The sequence below is a fragment of the Urocitellus parryii genome, chromosome X, assembly GCF_045843805.1.
Source record: "Urocitellus parryii isolate mUroPar1 chromosome X, mUroPar1.hap1, whole genome shotgun sequence".
Taxonomy (NCBI): domain Eukaryota; kingdom Metazoa; phylum Chordata; class Mammalia; order Rodentia; family Sciuridae; genus Urocitellus; species Urocitellus parryii.
The window spans coordinates 78268164-78289267 of record NC_135547.1 but is presented as its reverse complement, the minus strand read 5'-3'; the positions used below and the strand labels follow the sequence as shown (position 1 = coordinate 78289267).

The window sequence follows — 21104 nt, the reverse complement described above, 5'->3', positions numbered from 1 at the left end:
TATTAGATGCAGGACAGGCTGAACTAAGTTGTCTGTAGGGCAGGCTGAAGGAATGTTAGCTGCAGGATAACCCACGCACTCAACCCCCCCCTGTCTTTATCACCTGTTTGTCAAGTCTGAACACTCAACCCCATTCAAGGCTGAGCACTCAACACCGCCCCCCCCCCCAAGGCTGAACACTTAACCCACTTGTGCCACAAGGCAGCTTGCAGACCCAGAGACCCCATTAGATTTGGGCTATAAAAAACTCCCTCCTGGGGCTGGGGATGTGGCTCAAGCCTGGCATGTGTGCGGCCTGGGTTTGTATCAGGAGCTGATCCTCAGCACCACATACAAAACAAAGATGTTGTGTCTGCCGAGAACTGAAAAATAAATATTAAAAAAATTCTCTCTCTCTCTTTAAAAAAAAATTATTAAAAACAACAACAACAACAACAACAACTCCCTCCTGCCGGGCCCTCTCTCTTGCTCTCGCTCTCTTGCTCTGACTCCCTCTCTTGCTTTTGCTCTTTCTTCTCTCTCTCTCTTTCTCTTTCTCTCTCTCTCTCTCTCTCTCTCTCTCTCCTCTTTTGCACTGCTGCAGTAAAGATTTCTTGGTGGCTCCGAGTGTTGTGGTCATTTTCCTTTCAGTGGAAATGTGTGGTGGAGGAAAGTAGCTCAGTACATGGCAACACGAAGTGGAGAGTAGGGGGAGAGAGAGAGAGAGCTCTACTCAACAAGGAAAAAATTATATGCCCTAAAGATACAACCCCCCAAAAAACCCACCTCCTCCAGTCTCTCCCTACCTAACTACAGTTACCACTTAGTTAATCCCTATCAGGGGATTAATGCACTGATTAGAAGTCATTCTCTCTCTCTCTCTCTCCCCTGCTGGGGATTGAACCCAGGGCCTTGTGCATGCAAGGCAAGCACTCTACCAACTGAGCTATATCCCCAGCCCCAAGACTCTTATAACCCAATCATTTCACCTCTAAACTTTCTTGTATTGTCTCATATGTGTGATTTGGGGGGACACCTCATATCGAAACCATAACAATTACCAAACAATCAGTAACTTTTAATATCTAAAAAGAAAATCAAATAATTAGAAAATCATACCAAAACAAAGAAAGAAAGAAGAAAATCAGGTCAAATGTTTTTCTATAATAGAGATTAACAACACTTTTCAGCATTTATTCTGCTTTAGGATATTCCCAAAGTAATTTATGGCAAAATTAAAATAATCAAATTGAAAGATTGAAAAAAAACCCTTTAGACTCCAATAATTAGGTAGATTATACCATAAGTAAATTGCTTTTAGATTCTCTACTTCAATTTTTGCTTTTAGTAGCTCTTCTTCTAGCTGTTGCCTTATTTTCATTCAATACATCCCTTTTCTGAACATATAATGTAAGTTTTTTATTTTCTAAAATTATCTGATTCTCCTCTTTCAACATTTTTAAGATCTGAGGATTATATGCTAATAGTGAATGCAAGTGTTTTCCACTATCATGCTGAAAATAAAATAATCTCCCATTGGAGTACACTTTCCTCAAGTGATGGTGACAAAGATCTCTCCATAAAATGATTTATTCACGTTCTTCTTCTTTCTCTAAAGTATCAATATGTTGAGGATTTAAAATCAGTAGAGGAAGTGGTTTAATGTCTTTTTTTCTTCACCTCCACTGTAATAGCAACAGGACGGTGCTCCAACATTACTTGAAATAAACTGGTACTGCTTGTGCAGGTTCATTGAGGTTTGCACTAAATGAGGTGGGTCTAATATTGCCATTGCAGATGCTTCAAAACAATATTTTGCATTGTAATTATTCCCAAGATTAATTTCCCTTCAGCAGGCAAGTTTGGAACTGCATATTCCAGAATCATTCTGTGACTGGAGAAAGGCATTATTTGCAGTGCCCTCAAATAATATAAAATAATATATCTGAATTCAGTTTTTGTAATCTCTTTATTCAAATTTGAATTGCTTATTCCTGGAGGTATGATTTCTTTTTTTTTTTTTTTTGGTGGTGCTGGGGATTAAACCCAGGGCCTTGTGCATGCTAGGTAAGCACTCTACCGATAAACTATATTTCCAGCCCCATGATTATTTTTTTAAGGAATTACCCTGCAAGTGACTTAGTGTTGCAGATTATCTCATTTTTCAATGGTACATGCTGTTGCAACCTTCCAAGTAAACCATTTCAGAGACACACCTGTGACAATATAATATAAATCGTGCCCAGTGAAAAAGCACTGCAGGTGAACTATAATTTCACCATTTTAAAGTGTGCAGTTTGAGGTTGGGGTTGTGGCTCAGTGGTAGAGCACTTGCCTAACATGTGTGAGGCACTGGGTTTGATTCTCAGCACCACATACAAGTAAATAAAATAAAGGTTCATTGACAACTAAAAAATATTTAAAAAATTAAAAATAAAGTGTGCAATTCAATGGCTTTTAGTGAATTCACTATGTTGTGAAACCATCAACACTCTCTAATTCCAGAACATTTTTATTGCTGTCCTTATGCCAGTACCACTCCTCCTTTTTGTAACTATAGCTTTGTAGTAAGTTTTGAAATAAGGAACTGTGAGCACCCCCCCCGCCAACTTTATTCTTTTTAAAGGTTATTTTATGAATTTGAAAATTAGCTTTTCCATAAGTTCATTGATGTGTAGTTTTCCATTGCTGTGAGAAAAATACCCAAGAAATCAAAGGAGGAAGATTTATTTTGGCTAACATGGCTTTTGGAGTTTTATTAGGGAATAAAATTCCCTAAATATAGGTCAATACTATGTAGAGGGAAATATAGATCATTTTGCACACTACTGATACCTTTACATTACCTTTAAATCCATGAATACAGGGTACATTTCCATTTATTTATGTTTTTTTTTTAAAATTTATTACAGCATTGTTTTGTAGTTATCAGTGCACAGGTCTTATACATCCTTGGACCTAACCATAAGAATTAGGCTTTTTTTTTGTGTGTGTGTGTGTGTGTGTGTGTGTGGTGCTGGGGATTGAACCCAGGGCCTTGTGCATGCAGGGCAAACACTCTACCACTGAGCTATATCCCCAGCCCAGGATTAGGTTTTAAGAGCAAAACTAAGGTTTCTCTAAGGAAGAGGACATTTTCCCCTGGGACTTCAGTGTCAGATTCTGACTGAGGGTTTCCAGCTTTCATACCAGCTCTACAGATTTTCTTACATGCCTGTCCAGCCATCACAATCATAGAAGTCAATTCCTTGGGAAATGTCTCTCTGTCTCTACACACACACACACACACACACACACACACTACACACTCATATGTATATGCTGTTAACCCTTGAATAATATGGGAGTTAAGTGTGCTGTCACCCAGTCAGAAATGTATACAACTATGTGTGTGTGTGGTGTGTGGTGTTGTGGGTTTGAATCCAGGCCTTTGCACATGCTAGGCAAATGGTCTGCCTCTGAATGACACCCCAACCCTATGTATAGCTTTTGACTCTCCAAAAACTTAGTTATTAATGTCTTACTGCTGACCAGAAGACTTACCATTAACATAAACAGTTGATTAACACATATTTTGGGTGCTATATGCTATATGGTGAAAAATAAGTAAAAACCATGACAGATCACAATTTACTACCATACACAATTTACTGAAAAAACTTTTCTTGAGGAGATTATTAGCATTACACAGAGTTTTATGGTAACAGGAAGTAGATATAATATCATCACAATAACACAGTGCGTTAGTTCATTGATGTGTAGTTTTCCATTGCTGTGATAAAAATACCCAAGAAAATCAAAAGAGGAAGATTTATTTTGGTTAACAGTTTCAGAGGTTTCAGTTCATGATCTGCTGGCTCCATTGCTTGTGGTAAGGCAGAATATCATGGTGGAGGGCCCATGGTAGAGCAAAGCTGCTCAACTCGTTGTGTTCAGGAAGTAGAAAGAGACAAATAAGGAGAGGAAGAGGAGGAGATGATGGAGAAGATGAGGAAGAAGATGAAGGCAATGAAGAAGAGCATGAAGAATAAGAAAAGGAGGAGGAGGAGGCCAGCATCCCAATATACCCTATAGGGGCACACCTCCCAATAACCTACTTCCTCCAACCAGGCCTTATTTCCTAAAGTTTCCACCAACTTTATATAGAGCACCAGTTTAGAAGCAAAGCCTTAAACACATGAGCCTTTAGGGGAGATTGCAGATCCAACTATAACATAGATGTGTACATCTACTTTTCTTGTGCTTATAATTTAGCACTATATTTGTTTACATTTCTCTCAATTGCATATGGCACACATCACACTCTGTGTGATGTATATTTTGATAAATTATAACTACTTGTAGTATTTTTTTGTACCAGGGTTTGAACTCAGGGGCACTCGAGCAACATCCCCAGCTCTATTTTGTATTTTCTTTAGAGACAGGTCTCACTGAGTTGCTTAGTGCCTCACTAAGGTGCTGATGCTGGTTTTGAACTTGTGATCCTCCTGCCTTAGGCCCCAGAGCTGCTGGGATTATAGGCATGTATCACTGTGCCCAGCCTTTTTATTTTTAATTTTTTTATTTGTTCTTTTTAGTAATACATGATAGTAGATTATATTTTTAATTAATTTATTTATTTTAATTAGGTATATATATGACAGCAAAATGTATTTTCATTCCTTGTACACAATTGCTGCACAACTTTTCATTTCTCTGATTGTACACGATGTAGCATTGCACCGTATGTACAGTCATACATGTACCTAGGGTAATAATGTCCATCTCATTCAACCATCTTTCTGGCCCCCATACCCCCTTCCCTCTCCTCCCTCCCCTTTGCCTAATCAACTTTCCTTCATTTTTCCCATGCCCCAATCCCCCCATTATGGATCAGCATCCACTTATCAGAGAGAACTTTCTGCCTTTGGTTTTTTGGGATTGGCTTACTTCACTTAGCATGATAATGGTGGAATGTAGTTTGGCATATCATACATACATGGAGTATAACTTCCCATTTTTATGGTGGTAAATGATATGGAGTTACACTGGTTGTGTATTCATATATGAATATAGGAAAGTCCTGTCAGATTCATTCTAGTCTTTCCCATTCCTATCCCCCTTCTGTCCCCCCCACTTCGGCCTGTCCAATCTGGTGCCTCCACTCTTCCCCCCTTACCCTCCCACCTATTATGAGTCAGCATCTGCATATCATAGAGAACATTCAGCCTTTGGTTTTTCGGGATTGGCTTATTTTACTTAGCATCCATCCACTTACAGGCAAATGCCATAATTTCATTTTTCATTAAGGCTGAACAATATTCCATTGTATATGTGCATCACATTTTCTTTATCCATTCATCTGTTGAGGGTCACCTAGGTTGTTTCCATAGCTTAGCTATATTGTGAACTGAACTGCTATAAACATTGATGTGGCTGGGTCACTATAGTATGCTGATTTTAAATCTTTTGGGATAGTTGGGTCAAATAGTGGTTCCATTCAAGTTTTCTGAGGAATCTCCATACTACTTTCCAATTTGCAGTCCAACAAAGCATGAGTGTATCTTTTCCCCCACATCCTCGCCAATGTTTATTGTTACTTATATTTTCTTTCTTTCTTTCTTTCTTTCTTTCTTTCTTTCTTTCTTTCTTTCTTTCTTTCTTTCTTTCTTTCTTTCTTCCTTCCTTCCTTCCTTCCTTCCTTCCTTCCTTCCTTCCTTCCTTTTTCTTTCTTTCTCTTCCTTCCTTTCTTCTTTCTTTCTTTCTTTCTTTCTTTCTTTCTTTCTTTCTTTCTTTCTTTCTTTCTTTCTTTCTTTCTTTCTTTCTTTCTTTCTTTCGGTACTGGGTATAGAACTCAGGGACACTCAACCACTGAGCCACATTCCCTAGCCATATTTTGTATTTTATTTAGAGATGTGGTCTCACTGAGTGGCTTAGCTCCTCGCTTTTCCTGAGGGTGGCTTTGAACTTGTGATCCTCCTGTCTCAGCCTCCCAAGCCCCTGGGATTATAGGCATGTGCCACCATGCCTGGCATTGTTACTTGTATTCTTGATAATTGCCATTCCAACTGGAGTGAGATGAAACCTCAGTGTAGTTTTAATTTGCATTTCTCTAATTGCTAGAGAAGTTGAACCTTTTTTCATATATTTATTGACTGATCATATTTCTACTGTGAAGTGTCTATTTAGTTCCTTTGCCCATTTATTGATTGGTGTTAAGTTTTTTGAGTTCTTTATGTATCCTGGAAATTAATGCTCTGAGGTGCAGGTGGCAAAGATTTTCTCCCATTCTGTAGGCTCTTTCTTCACATTCTTGATTGTTTCCTTTGCTGTGAAGAAGCTTTTTAGTTTGATACCATCCTATTTATTGATTCTTGATTTTACTTCTTGGGCTTTAGGGGTCTTGTTGAGGAATTTGATGTTAATTTGAGCCTACTTTTTCTTCTAGTAGGTGCAGGGTCTCTGGTCTAATGTGTAGATTCTTGATCCACTTTGAGTTGAGTTTTGTGCAAGGTAAGAGAGAGATAGGTGTCTAATTTCATTTTGTTACATATGGATTTTCCAGTTTTTCCAGCATCAGAACCTATCTTTTCTCCAATGTGTTGGTGCACCTGGCTTTTTTGTAGTAGATTTATGTCAACATGCATATTTCAAACCCATTTTATTTATTTATTTATTGGTACTGGGGATTGAACCCAGGGCCTTTTGTATTCAAGGCAAGCACTCTACCAACTGAGCTGTATCCCCAGCCCATGTTATTTATATTATTCAAGGGTCATGTATATATGTGTTTGCATATATATGTGTGGGTATATAATCTCCCTTTTGGTTTTATTTATCTAGTAGAATCCTGATGCAAATTTTATTACTGAGAGTTATCCTGGTTTAATAGAATCTTTTTAAAAATATTTATTTTTTAGTTGTAGTTGGACAAAATACCTTTATTTTATTTATTTATTTGTTTGTTTTATGTGGTGCTGAGGAACAAACCCAGGGCCTTGCATGTGCTAGGAAAGTGCTCTACTGCTGAGCTACAACACCAGCCCTACAATCTTAAAGATGAGTGTTCGGAATTGGTTCTGAGTTTTCTGAAATTGATTCTGTTTTCAATGGTAAAGAAGTCTTTATGCATTGGGCATGTGGTACATGCCTAAATATCCCAGCTATCTGTGAAGCTAAGGCAGGAGGATTGCAAGTTCAATGGTAGCCTCAGCAACTGAGTCAGACCCTGTCTCCAAATAAAAACCAAAAAGGGTTGGTGATGTAGCTCAATGGTAAAGCAACCCTACATTCAATCTTCAGTATCAGAAAAAAAAAGAAGTCTCTATGGATTCAACATAATTCATTGTCAAAATTGCAATGTTTTTTTTTAGAGAAATAGAAAAATATTTAAATTTGTTTGCAACCACAAAGACCTTGAATAGCTAAAGCAATCATGAGAAAAAAGAACAAATAGAAGGTCCCACATTTCCTGATTTCATATGGTATTACAAAGCTACCCAAAACAAAACAGTAGGGCGCTGGTATGAAAACAGACATATAAACCATGGAGAACAGAATAGAGAGCCCACAAATAAACCTACATGTACATGGTCAATTGTTCACAAGAGCACCAAGAATATACAATAGGGAAATGATGGTTTCTTCTATAAATGGTGTTGCAAATACTGTATATTCAGATGCAAAAAAAAAAAAGAAAAAAAAAGGAAAAGAAAAGAGACACCTTATAGTGCATACAAAAATCAACTCAAAATGAATGAAAGATTTTAATTTTTGACCAAAACTCTGTGCCTGATTTGTGTTATACTCTCCTCTAGGTCCATCCATACTTTTGAAAATGATAGGATCTCATGATTTTTAATGGATGAAAAGTATTCCATTTTGTGTTAACACACATTCCATTGTGTATTTAAAGCCATTCATCTGTTGATGGATATTTAGGCTTATTTCACATTCATCTGTTGTAGATAATGTTGCAATAAAATAGGAGTGCAGGTGTCTTTTTGATATGTTGATTTCATTTCCTTTGTATATATATGTATATATATATATATATATATATATATATATATATATACTCAGTAGTGAGATGGCTGGACTATATGGTAAATTTATTTTTAATTTCTTTTAATTTTGTGGTGTTGGGGATTAAACCCAGGGCCTTGAGGTAAGCATTTTACCAACTGAGCTATATCCCCAGCCCTATTTTTTGTTTCTTGAGAATCCTACATACTGTTTTCCATAATGGTTGAACTAATTTACCTCCCTACCAAGATTGTATATGAGTTCCTCATTCCTCACACCCTCCCCAACATTTGTTACTTTTTGTCTTTTTAATAATAGCCATTCTCACCAAGTGATATCATCATTTGGTTTGCACTTCCCTAATGATTAATGATACTGAGTATTCTTTCATATACTTTTTGGCCATTTGCCTGTCTCCTTTTGAGAAATGTCTGTTCAGATCTTTATCCCATATTTAAATTGGGTTATTTGTTTATTTCTTTTTGCCATTGAATTGTTTGGATTCCTTATATATTCTGGATTTTAGGCCCTTGTCAGATATATGGCTTGCAAATATGCTCTCCCATTCTGTAGGTTGTCTCTCTGATTTTATTTATTTGAGTCTTCTTTAGTTTAGCTAAGGTTTGTTAATGTTTTATCTTTAAATAAAACAATTTTAATCTCTGTTCATTTTTCTATTTTTCTAGTCTATTTCATTTATTTTTTTGCTCTCATCTTTATTATTTTATTATTTTATTCTGCTACCTTTTTTTTGAGTTTATTTTTATTTTTATTGTCAAGCATGGATAGCTGTTCAAATTGATGTTTTTGTGTTGGGGCAATCACTGGGGTATTTTATTCTGCCTTATCGCCCTGATATTTTGGTTGGTCATATATTAATTGATATGTTCATCCCCTTCTCAGACAATGCAAGCAATCTAGCACTCTTTTTTTAGGGGCTTAGAAAAACATAAATTTATTAACAATTCTTGAGGCCAGAGGCCTAAAATTTTTAAAAACACTGCAGAACTCTCATCCAGAGACTCTAAGGGAAAATCCCTTTCAATAACATTCCCAGCCTCTAGAAGGTGCTTGTGTGCCTTGCCTCATGGCCCAGCCCCTCCATCTTTGTTGTGGCTCAGCAGCAGTAGAGCTGAGCCCCGCCATCTTTGTTGTGGCTAAGCAGCAGCAGTAGAGCTGAGCCCCTCCATCTTTGTTGTGGCTAAGCAGTAGAGCGCTCTCCTGGCACTGTGAGACCCTGGGTTAGAACCTCAGCACCACACACGGAGTATAACTTCCTGTAAATTTTTTTTAGTTGTAGCTGGACACAATATCTTTATTTTATTTTTATGTGGTGCTGAGGATCGAACCCAGGCCCTTGCACATGCTAGGCAAGTTCTCTACCGCTGAGGCACAAATCAGACCTGCCAACTTCTCCATCTTAAAGCTAACATCAGGCTAAGTCCTCACACTTTAATTTCTTTGGTTCCACTTCTGCCTCTCTTGTCTTACAAATAAGGACTCTAAGAATGACATTGGCTTCACTGGATAATTCAAATATGTTTTCCTACTTCAAAGTTACTGGGTTAGCAACCTTAATTCATCTGCAACCTTTTTTTAAAAAAAATCTTTTTAGTTAGACCTCCATTTTATTTATTTTTATGAGGTGCTGAGAATCGAACCTAGTGCCTCACACATGCCAGGCAAGTGCTCCTCTGCTGAGCCCCAGCCCCAGCCCCAGCCCCTGCAATATTTTTTTTATAAATTAAATTTTATTGGTTCCTAGTTATATATGACAGTAGAATCCATTTTGATAGAATTATACAAGCATGGAATATATCTTATTCTAGTTAGGACCCCATTCTTGTGGGTGGACATGATGGTGAGATTCACTAAATCCAGCACTGTTAAATTTATCTCACTCTTATATAATCTAGCTAAAGTGTGTTCAAATTTTGTGCATTTTATTTATTATATTCATCATTTTCATTTCATTGATTTTCATTTATTCACAGAGCCATGATCTTCCACCTAAGATCATTTTACTTCTGCCTGAATAAAATGCTTTCTTTCTATGGGTCTGCTAATGACATGTTTCCTTGTTTTTATCTGAAAATATCAGGAAAAAGATAATTCTATTTTATATTGGCTCATAGATTCTCCTTTGTTAGGTGACAAAGCATGGAAAAACTAATGTTTCACCATAGTTAAAGGGATTGCTTACTTGCTAAAAAAATCATAAAAAACCCCTTCCAGATATATGGAAAGAAATACTATTAAATATGGTGACTAGTATCTGCTGATGAAAGAACCAATAGAATTCACATTATCTCAGAAGACATATTATGAGTCTTTTAGTTTCTCTTTCAATCCACTTTATTTTATCAGTGATGAACCTGAGTTCTAGAAAATTAATACATTTTTTATTAAGAATACCCATTGAGTTAGTGTTTGATCCTGGACTAAAATTCAGGTCTTCTCACCTGTAGCAGGAAGGGTTTTCTATGATTAGTGGAAGATTTTGGTGATAGCTAAGCATGTTTTCATTTCAGGTGGCTTTATTTCTAAAGAAGGAGTAGTGTCTAGAGAGGACTCTCTGTTAAGGGGGATTCGACATAGCTTTATCCAATGGCAATTCTAGGTGAACATCTTGGCAACAAATGAAGAAGCAAAAAATTTTAAGATATTACAGGTGGGAAAATGAAACAACCATATCCATATATATATATTAAAACCCCTATCAGGTCTCTAAATATATGAAAAGCAGATTCCCTATGATCTAATTGTCTAACCTTATGCCACTACCACACTTCTTTTTAATTTTAATTTTGTTTTGTACCAGGGATTGAACTTAGGGGCACTCGACCACTGAGCCACATCCCCAGCCCTATTTTGTATTTTCTTTAGAGACAGGGTCTCACTGAGTTGCTTAGCGCCTCACAGTTGCTGAGGCTGGCTTTGAACTCAAAATCCTCCTGCCTCAGCCTCCCAAGCAGTTTGAATTATAGGCCTGTGCCACCGCACTTGGCCAGGATTGCATTTTAATCCATCAATTTTTTTATTGTGCAGTATTTTCATCTTTATATTATCTTCTAATGCATGAACATGTAATGTCTTTCAGAGTCTTTAATTTATTTCAACAAAATTTTGCACATTTCAAAATATAAGTGTTTCATCTCTTTGGTTAAATGTAGCCCGTGGTGTTTTATTATTTATGATATTATTGTAAAGGGTATTTGTGGGACGCCATTCTCACACGTGATCGGGTGCCTCCCGTTGAGGGTCTGAGGCACTTTGGCAAAAGTCGAAGTTTTTCCCGTCCCTCTCCTGATGAGAGAGCCCATCCGTGTGGGGGTGTGCCTGACCACTGACCCCGGGGACCCAATCGCTGACCCTGACCTTGGAGTGCAGCCCCCCCCTCAACCTTCATTGGATGGAATTCTCCCCTGAATCTCTGGTTCCCTAATAAAAGGCTACTCCCCGGCGTGCTCGCTCTCTCTCTCCTGCTAGCCCTGAGTAATCCTTGCTGCCCTGCTGGGCGGCTAGAGGAGCGAACCAGAGAGGGGAGCCGTCTCGGACCTAGCAATAGAATTAAGGTAATTGAGTCTTGTGTTTTTATTTCGATCTCGTCTAACTAACTTTATGCCTAGAACCTCATTAATGAAACCACTGCGCAGGCCGCGTGGTAGATTTGGCGCCCACGAGGGGGGCATTCTAGATTAGTTAGATTGAGTGGGAGCGCGCTATAAAGATAAGGAAAAAAGATATAAGGATAAGGAAAAAGGAAATAAAGAAATAAAGGAAAAAGATAAAGATAAAGGAAGAAGTGACATTGGGTCACAAAAGTACCTGGAGTTATTGAAGGAAAGAGACGTTAAATTAATTAAAATGGGAAATTCAACTTCTTCTGATAAGGAAATGTACCTGACTATTTTAGACAGTATAATTAATCAGAAAGGGAAACAGATAAAGAAAACTCAGTTATTACAATTTTTAAAGATTGTAGGTGAATATTGTCCTTGGTTTTGTGAACAGGAATCTCCAAATTTACTTACTTGGGAGAAATTAGCAAGGAAGTTACAGAGAGTTTGTATTTCTAATGAATTACCTGGAGGCATTGAAAATATACAGAAAACATGGACAGCTCTAGAAGTTTGTCTTTTTGAATATATGGGCCAGAGTTCATGGCCCCCTGAGGACCTTTTAAAAGGCATTCAAGGAGCTGTTAGGTCTATTCAAATGGAGAATCAGCCTGAGGCTAAGTTAATTCCCTTTCCCTTAAGCCATTTAAAAACAAAGGCACTAAGGGCCAAGCCAAAGGTTAGAAATGTGAACTTAAACTTGCAGCCCCATGTGGAGGATTCAGATGGCGCGGATGAGCCCGCCTTCTCGCCGCCATCATTCCCTCCTAGCGGGGGCCGAGCAACAATATGGGGAATTCCAGGGAAGGTTGCACAGTGTGACGTCACTGGCGCCGACCAGAGCAGTCCGCAATTTTTACCGGGACAGGGACAGAAATCACAGACAGTTTTCTTAGGACCTTCAAGGATAGTTGAATTAAATCCTGAAACGGGGCCGAAACAAATTCCTACTGGGATTTTCGGGCCGCTTCCTGATAATACTGTAGGTTTAATTTTGGGACGAAATCATTTGAAGGGAGCCATTGAGGTAATACCTGGTGTGATAAATTCAGGATTTAAAGAACAGCTATATGTTACTGTAAAAGCCAATTATCCCCTAAGACTCACCCCAAAGGATACTTTTGCCCAATTAATATTATTGCCTTGTGTCTCTGAAAGGCACCTGCCGGCAGATTCAGTTTCTAAGCAGCTGGACAGAGTATATTGGTCACAGTTAGTAAGACAAGAACGCCCTTTATTAAAACTTAGAATTAATAATAAAAATTTTCTAGGAATAATCGACACAGGAGCCGATATTTCGGTATTGTCTAGTCGGTTTTGGCCTAGAAACTGGCCTTTGCATGTAGCACCAGCTAACCTAGAGGGAACAGGACAGGTTTCACAGCCTGCTCAAAGTGCCAACTATCTCCATTGGGAAGATTCTGATGGGAACAGTGGAGTATTTAAGCCTTATGTGTTAGAGTCTTTACCAGCTAACCTATGGGGAAGAGATATTTTAACCAAAATAGGATTATTATTAGTTACTCCAAATTCTATAAGGTCAGTTGAGGAAGTTAATCAGAGGTATTTTCCTAGAGATGATAGGGAGACCTTTCAGGAAGAGTATCTGTTTACAAGCCAGTCTCCACGACAAAGATTAGTAAATGCTCCAAACCAAAATTTTTACTAGGGGCCCTGAGCACTTCCCCGATCCCTAAGACAGCTGAAAAAATCACGTGGCTCACAGAGGAGTCTATATGGATTTCTCAGTGGCCCATCTCAGGGGAAAAACTTAAAATAATTCATAGATTAGTTGAGGAACAATTTCAGGCTGGTCATATTGAACCAACGCTTAGTCCTTGGAACACACCTATTTTTGTTATTAGGAAAAAGTCAGGAAATTGGAGATTACTACAGGATTTAAGGGCAATAAATCATGCAATTCAGCCTATGGGATCATTACAGCCAGGACTTCCCTCCCCCACAGCCATTCCCTTAGATTATAGCTTGATGGTAATAGATTTAAAAGACTGCTTTTTCTCTATAAGGTTGCATCCTGAAGATTGTGAAAGGTTTGCTTTCACTGTCCCAGCAATTAATTTTAAGAAACCTGTTAAGAGATATTGCTGGAAGGTTCTTCCTCAGGGGATGCGTAATAGTCCTACACTGTGTCAAAAATACGTTGATCAGGCAATAGATCCCATAAGGAATAGCTTTCCTGATGCATATATTATTCATTTTATGGATGATATATTATTGGCTCATGCTAATCCAGAGATACTTTCAGAAATTTTTACTCAGTTAGAGGCTTCACTTACAGCAATGGGTTTATGTATAGCTCCTCAAAAAATTCAAAAGGTGTCTCCTTTTCAATATTTAGGCCAGATAATTCAAGGACGTACAATCCGTCCTCAAAATCTTCAGATAAGAGTTAAGGAGTTACGTACCCTTAATGATTTTCAAAAATTATTGGGAGATATTAATTGGCTAAGGCCATCCTTAAAACTAACTACTTCTGAGTTAAGTCCTTTATTTCAGATATTACAAGGGAATCCTTCTCCAACCTCTCCACGTCAGCTAACTTTGGAAGCTAAAGCAGCCTTGAAAAAGGTTGAAGTTACAATTAAAAATGCACAGCTTACTAGAATAGATCCTAAAGAAATAGTGTATTTATTAATATTTCCAACTGAGCATACCCCAACAGGAGCCATATGGCAAAGATTAGGAGTTATTGAGTGGATTTATTTATCCCACTCTCCTCAAAAAACATTAATTCCTTTTCATGATTCTATAGCTCAATTAGTAATTAAAGGTAGAACTAGGATTTTACAATTAATTGGATCTGAGCCTGATATCATAATTATTCCATTTTCTGCTCAACAAACTAACTGGCTTTTTCAAACTTCTAACTATTGGCAGATAGCTTTTGCTGATTTCCCTGGACAGATAGATAGCCATTATCCTCATGATAAGATTGTACAATTTGCATCATTAACATCACTCATTTTTCCAAAAATTGTACGAACTTATCCAATAGAGGGAGCTTTATCGGTGTTCACAGATGGTTCTAACTCCGGTAAGGCAGGTTTTTTCAGTTGTGTTCACACAGAAGTGATACAAACTTCTTATACTTCTGCCCAAAGAGCAGAGCTTCAAGCTCTGATCTGTGCCTTAGATTACTTTTCAAATGAGCCTATTAATATTTATTCTGACAGCTTATATGCAGTCGGAGTTACCAAAAATATTGAAACTTCAATGATTGGGTTTACTTCATCACAGGAGTTATTTGAATTATTTCATAATTTACAAAAGACAGTGCTAATGCGAAAGTACCCATGTTTCATAGGACACATTCGAGCCCATACTAATCTTCCTGGACCTCTAGTTTCAGGTAATGACAAAATTGATAAGTTAGTAGCTTTTTGTCAACAGATGTCTTCATATGACTGTGCACTAGCTTCCCATTCCTTGCACCATCAAAATGCTTCTAGCTTACGTAAAAAATTTAGTATTACCAGAGAACAAGCTCGTCAAATTGTAAGCCAGTGCCCAAAGTGTGTTATTCACACTCCATCTCTGCCATCAGGGGTAAATCCCCGTGGATTAAAACCAAATCAGATATGGCAGATGGATGTAACTCATATTCCTCAATTTGGTAAGCAATGTTATGTGCATGTCATAGTGGACACTTATTCTAGATTTATTTTTGCCACAGCACGTACTAAGGAAAATGCTCAACATGTAATTTCTCATTGCTTAGCAGCTTTTTCCGTTTTAGGGTGCCCTATGCAGATTAAAACAGATAATGCTCCAGCTTACGTAAGCTCTTCTTTTCAACAATTTTGCCAAGAATTTAAAATTAATCATAAAACAGGAATTCCTTATAACCCCCAAGGTCAAGCCATTGTGGAACGAGCTCATTTATCTATTAAGCTTCAATTACAAAAATTAAAAGGGGGGAATAGGATTGTCACTCCCCAAAATAGCCTTAATCATGCCTTGTTTGTTTTAAATTTTTTAAACTGTGATGCAGAAGGTCACACTGCTGCTGAGAGACAAATGTCTCCTTCAGTAACAGGCCCCTTAGGCAGAGTTCTGTGGAAAGACTTACAGACTGGTCAGTGGAAGGGTCCAGATCCGGTAATAATGTGGGGAAAAGGCCATGCTTGTATCTTCCCAGAAGGCTCTTTCCATCCTATTTGGGTGCCTGAACGTGCTATCAGACATGGAGGAGATAGAACCCAGATTCAAGAGACTGAGGATCGACCCAGAGGAGTCACTACCCAGAAGGAGGAGATTTCAGAAAAGGATGAAGAAAGACCAGATTGAACCAGTCGAAAAGCTGATTTCGTGGAAAGACATAAAGAAACTAACAACCCAGGCTTCCCAAATACTTCGACGCCTAGGAAAAAACAGGACCCCAGTCTTGATGGTAGCGACAGTAATTGCCCTACTGGGCTGTCAGGTAAAAGGGAATCAAATAGACACTTATTGGACATATTTCCCAGATCCACCCCTGGTACACCCAGCTGTGTGGACTGGAGAATCTATTCCAGTATTTACTAATGACTCATTCATGATGGGAGGATTTACAGATACTCATATTACTCCCAATCATGTGACTAGATTTAATTATTCTGGCTACAGTGCCCAATTACCCTTGTGTTGGTCACATGATAAACATGCTGGCTGTCTGAAAGTATCATTTGAAGAAAAGACAGCGATTGGTAAACCTAGACTGACAAATAATTCTATTTATGGGGACTTAAAACCTAACACTAGATCAGTAATTAAAATGGGACTTTCCCATAACAAGCCAGTCATTTCTGCAAAACCTCCACAGATATCCCACTGTCCAAATAGTTCTATAATTGAGATCGGCACCTTTCCTAAATGGATGGATTGTGTAAATGCCTTTCCTGTACAACATAAGGTGTCTAAAGATAGTGGGTATATTTTAGACTGGTCTCCAAAGATTGATAAAAGACAATTACGAAGAAATTCTGCTATGACACCTGCAGGATTTGTCAGTAATATTTTGACTTATAGTGAAGGAGGTATTCAAAAAGATATTTGGTGCTTAATTGCTGCCTCAGAGTATTTACATTTTACAGATAAGCCTTTACCAAAATTTGTCGGCAAGAACTGTAAAGAGGGATCTTGCTATGGCTTAAGAGCTTGTGTCCAATCTCCTTATGTTTTAATTATTGGAAATGTAAAAGTTAAATGGATGGGTGACAGATATGTTATTGCTTGTAATAAGTGCAACCTAACCAATTGTATTACTAGGTATAATGGAGGAAAAGGAGTGCTGATACTTCATCAGCCCTCTTTTGTTTTATTACCTGCTAATATTTCAGAGCCATGGTATGCTGATGCTGGTTTACAAGTCTTGCAGCAAATTCATGCTCAGCTAACAAGACCTAAACGTGCTATTGGAGTCATAATTGTTGGTGTCTTAGCACTGGTCTCATTTATTGCCTCAACAGTCTCTGCGTCTCTAACGTTGTCTCAAAATATTCAGCATGCAAAATTTCTTAATAATTTAGCTCAAAATAATTCCAAGGCTCTGCGTAATCAAGTAAATATTGATGAAAGGATTGAGACTAAATTAAATGCCTTAGAGGCAACTGTTATAGACATAGGTAATGAACTTTCAGCCTTAAAATTTAAGGAGAGGCTTAAATGCCATGCTAATTATAAGAATGTATGTGTTACAGCTGCCAAGTACAATGCTTCTCTCTGGGATTGGGAGAAGGTTAAAAACCATTTATTAGGTATTTGGCAAAATAGTAATAATAGCTTGGATATTCTGGAACTTCATCACCATATCCAAGACATTCAAAATAATAAAGCTGATTTTTCAGATCCTTCTTCTTTGGCTAACCAAATATTGAAGGAGTTAAATGGATTCAACCCTGGAAATATTCTTAAACACTCCGCTTGGTACATTATTGGATTATTCTCTTTGCTGTTAATTCTCTTTTGTATTGTAACTATAGGATGGAGAGTCTTCCAATCAAGAATCCAGGAACTCCAGAGAATGAACCGCCGCCTCATTTTTAAGACAAAAAAGGGGGAATATGTGGGACGCCATTCTCACACGTGATCGGGTGCCTCCCGTTGAGGGTCTGAGGCACTTTGGCAAAAGTCGAAGTTTTTCCCGTCCCTCTCCTGATGAGAGAGCCCATCCGTGTGGGGGTGTGCCTGACCACTGACCCCGGGGACCCAATCGCTGACCCTGACCTTGGAGTGCAGCCCCCCCCTCAACCTTCATTGGATGGAATTCTCCCCTGAATCTCTGGTTCCCTAATAAAAGGCTACTCCCCGGCGTGCTCGCTCTCTCTCTCCTGCTAGCCCTGAGTAATCCTTGCTGCCCTGCTGGGCGGCTAGAGGAGCGAACCAGAGAGGGGAGCCGTCTCGGACCTAGCAATAGAATTAAGGTAATTGAGTCTTGTGTTTTTATTTCGATCTCGTCTAACTAACTTTATGCCTAGAACCTCATTAATGAAACCACTGCGCAGGCCGCGTGGTAGAGGTATTGTTTTCTTAATTGCCATCTCAGATCATTTATGGTTGCTATATATGAAGACAAGCAATTGCTTTTTGGCACTGGGAATCAAACCCAGGGCCTCACACGTGATTAGGTGAGTGGTCTACCACTGAGCTACATCCCCAACCCCAGGGATTTAATCCAGGGTGCTTAACCACTGAGCCACATTCCCAGAACTTTTTGTTATTTATTTACTTTTTTAAAAATATTTTTTTAGTTATAGACAGGCACAATACCTTTATTTTATTTTTATGTGGTGCTGGGGATTGAACCCCAGTGCCTCATGCATGCTAGGGAAGCTCTCTACCACTGAGCCATAACCCTGGCCCCTTTTGTTTTTTATTTTGAGATAGGGTCTTGCTAAGTTGCTTAGGGCCTCTGCTAAATTGCTGAGGCTGGCTTTGAACTTGAGATCCTCCTGCGCCACTGGGATTACAGGTATGTGCCACTGTGACCAGCAGAAAAGTGAGTTTTGATACATTGTGTAATCATCAAATCAGTAATTAGCACATTCATTGCCTCAAACATTTATTATTTCTTTGTGGTAAGATATTCAATATCCTCCCTTCTAGATATTAAATTTTTTTTTAGTTGTAGGTGGATACAACATGTTTATTTTATTTGTTTATTTTTATATGGTGTTGAGGATCAAACCCAGTGGCTGACAAGTGCTAGGTGAGCACTCTACCACAGAGCTACAACCACAGCCCCTCTTCTAGATAGTTTGAAATATACAATACATCATTAGGTTGATCTTGTACCCTGTAGTTTTACTGAATTAATTCATTAGCTCTTATATATTTGTGTGTGTATGTGTGTGTGTGTGTGTGTGTGCACGTGCGCGCGCGCAGTGTGTACACACGCATGCACGTATTCTTTGAGTTTTTCCTTATATAGGGTCATGTTATCTGTGAATTGAGATAGTTTTCCTTCTTCCTTTCTTAACCGGATGCCTCTTATTAATTCTCTTGCTTACTTGTTTAGGCCAAATTTACAGTAGTATAATGTTAAATATTTTGTTCTATCAATGTGTTGTTAATTAATTTTTGTATATTGAACACCTTTGTATTCCTAGGATAAATCTTACTTGATTATTATGCTTAATGACTTTTTTTTGGGGGGGGTTACTAGGGATTGAACTCAGGGGCACTCAACCACTGAACCACATTCCCAGCCCTATTTTGCATTATATTTAGAGACAGGGTCTCACTGAGTTGCTTAGGGCCTTGCTAAGTTATTGAAGCTGGCTTTGAACTTGTGATTCTCCTGCCTCTGCCTTTCAAGCCACTGGGATTACAGGCCTGAACCACTGTGCCCCACAATCCATTATTTTTCCATTATGTATTTGAATTTCTGCTCAGTACTTTATTTCCTTCTTTTTTTCTAGCTTTGGGTTTAGTTTGCTCTTATTTACTAGTGTCTTAAGGTATAAACTATTGAATTGAGATTATTAAATTGAGACCTATTTGGTGGTATATAATTGTTTATAGTATCTTCTTAAAATTATTTTTATTTTTTTAAAAATATTTTTTAGTTGTCAGTGGATTTTTTATTTATTTTTATACAGTGCTGAGGATCGAAACCAGGGCCTCACACATGCCAGGTAAGTGCTCTACCACTGAGTCACAATTCCAGCCCCATTTTTATTTTTATAAGGTTGGTAGTAATGTTTTCAATTTCAGTTTTTATTTTAGTAAGTTAGGTTATTTATTTTTTAATCTTTTTCTCTTAACATAGGCATTTAGAGCTATAAACGTTCTGCTGAGCATTGCTTCTGTTACATCACAAAAGTTCTTATATGTTGTACTTTCATTTTCAATCTTTTATTTTCTTATTTCAAATATGATTTCTATTTTCACCCACTGGTTGTGGGAGTGTTGCTTAGTTTCCACATACCATGTACTTATTAATTGTTTGATTTTCCTTTGTTATTAAATTCCAGATTCATCTCACTGTGCTCAGGGAACATACTTTATATCCTTTCCTTTTAAATTTATTGAGGTTTGGTTTGTCACTTGCAATATGTTCTGTTCTAAAAAAATAAGACATGTTCACTTGAGAAGGACATATATTCTAGTCTTGTTGGTATTTTCTATGTGTGCCTGTTAGGTTTGTTGGCTTATAGTATTTTTCAGGTTCTTTATGAAGTATCCAACTATTACCGTGAAGCAATTTGTTCTTTCTATTATGTTTTGTATATATATATATGCTTGAATTACTAACTCTTCTTAATTAATATATAATGTTCTTTGTCTCAATAGTATTTTACTTATAGTCTATTTTGTGTGATATAGTATAATTACACAGCAGTTTAGTTACTCTGTAATATGTAATGTATTTTTCTGTCCTTTAACTTTCATCCTATTTGCATCTTTGGATCTAAACTGGAACTCTTGTAGATAGCATATAATTTGATCATTTTATTTAATCCACTCTTCTAATGTTTGTCTTTGATTAGAGAACTTTATTTATTTATTTATTCATTTATTTGTGGTATTGGGGATTGAATCCATGGCACTTGATTTCTGAGCTACGTCCCCAACCCTTTCCATTTTTAATTTTTGAGAGGGGTCATTGCTATATTGCCAGGATTGGGCTTGAATTTGCAAACCACCTGACTCAAGACTTCCAAGTAGCTAGGGTTATAGGTATACACCATTTGATGTGGCTTAATCAATTTATTTTTAAATTAATTACTGATATAAAAAACTTACTTATGCAGTTTCAATATTTTCTATATATGTTATACCTTTTAAGCCTTTTTTCCTTTGCTAGTGCTTTCTTTTGTGTTTAGTTGAATTATTGTAGTGTACCATTTTGATTCCCTTTTCATTTAATTTTGTGAATATTTATATATTTTCTTTGTGATAACCATGATATTTATAGTTAATAAATTTCTGAGACAAGGGAGTGCCACCATTATGCATCAGCCTCAATGCACCAGCCTCTGCTGCCCAGGGATTTTGAAC

At 37.6% G+C, this 21104-nt stretch overlaps 1 pseudogene; it reads right to left on the bottom strand.

The window, feature by feature from the left end:
- Positions 1 to 1165: 1165 nt before the first annotated feature.
- Positions 1166 to 7549, bottom strand: LOC113175410 (fibrinogen silencer-binding protein pseudogene; annotated as a pseudogene).
- Positions 7550 to 21104: the final 13555 nt, after the last annotated feature.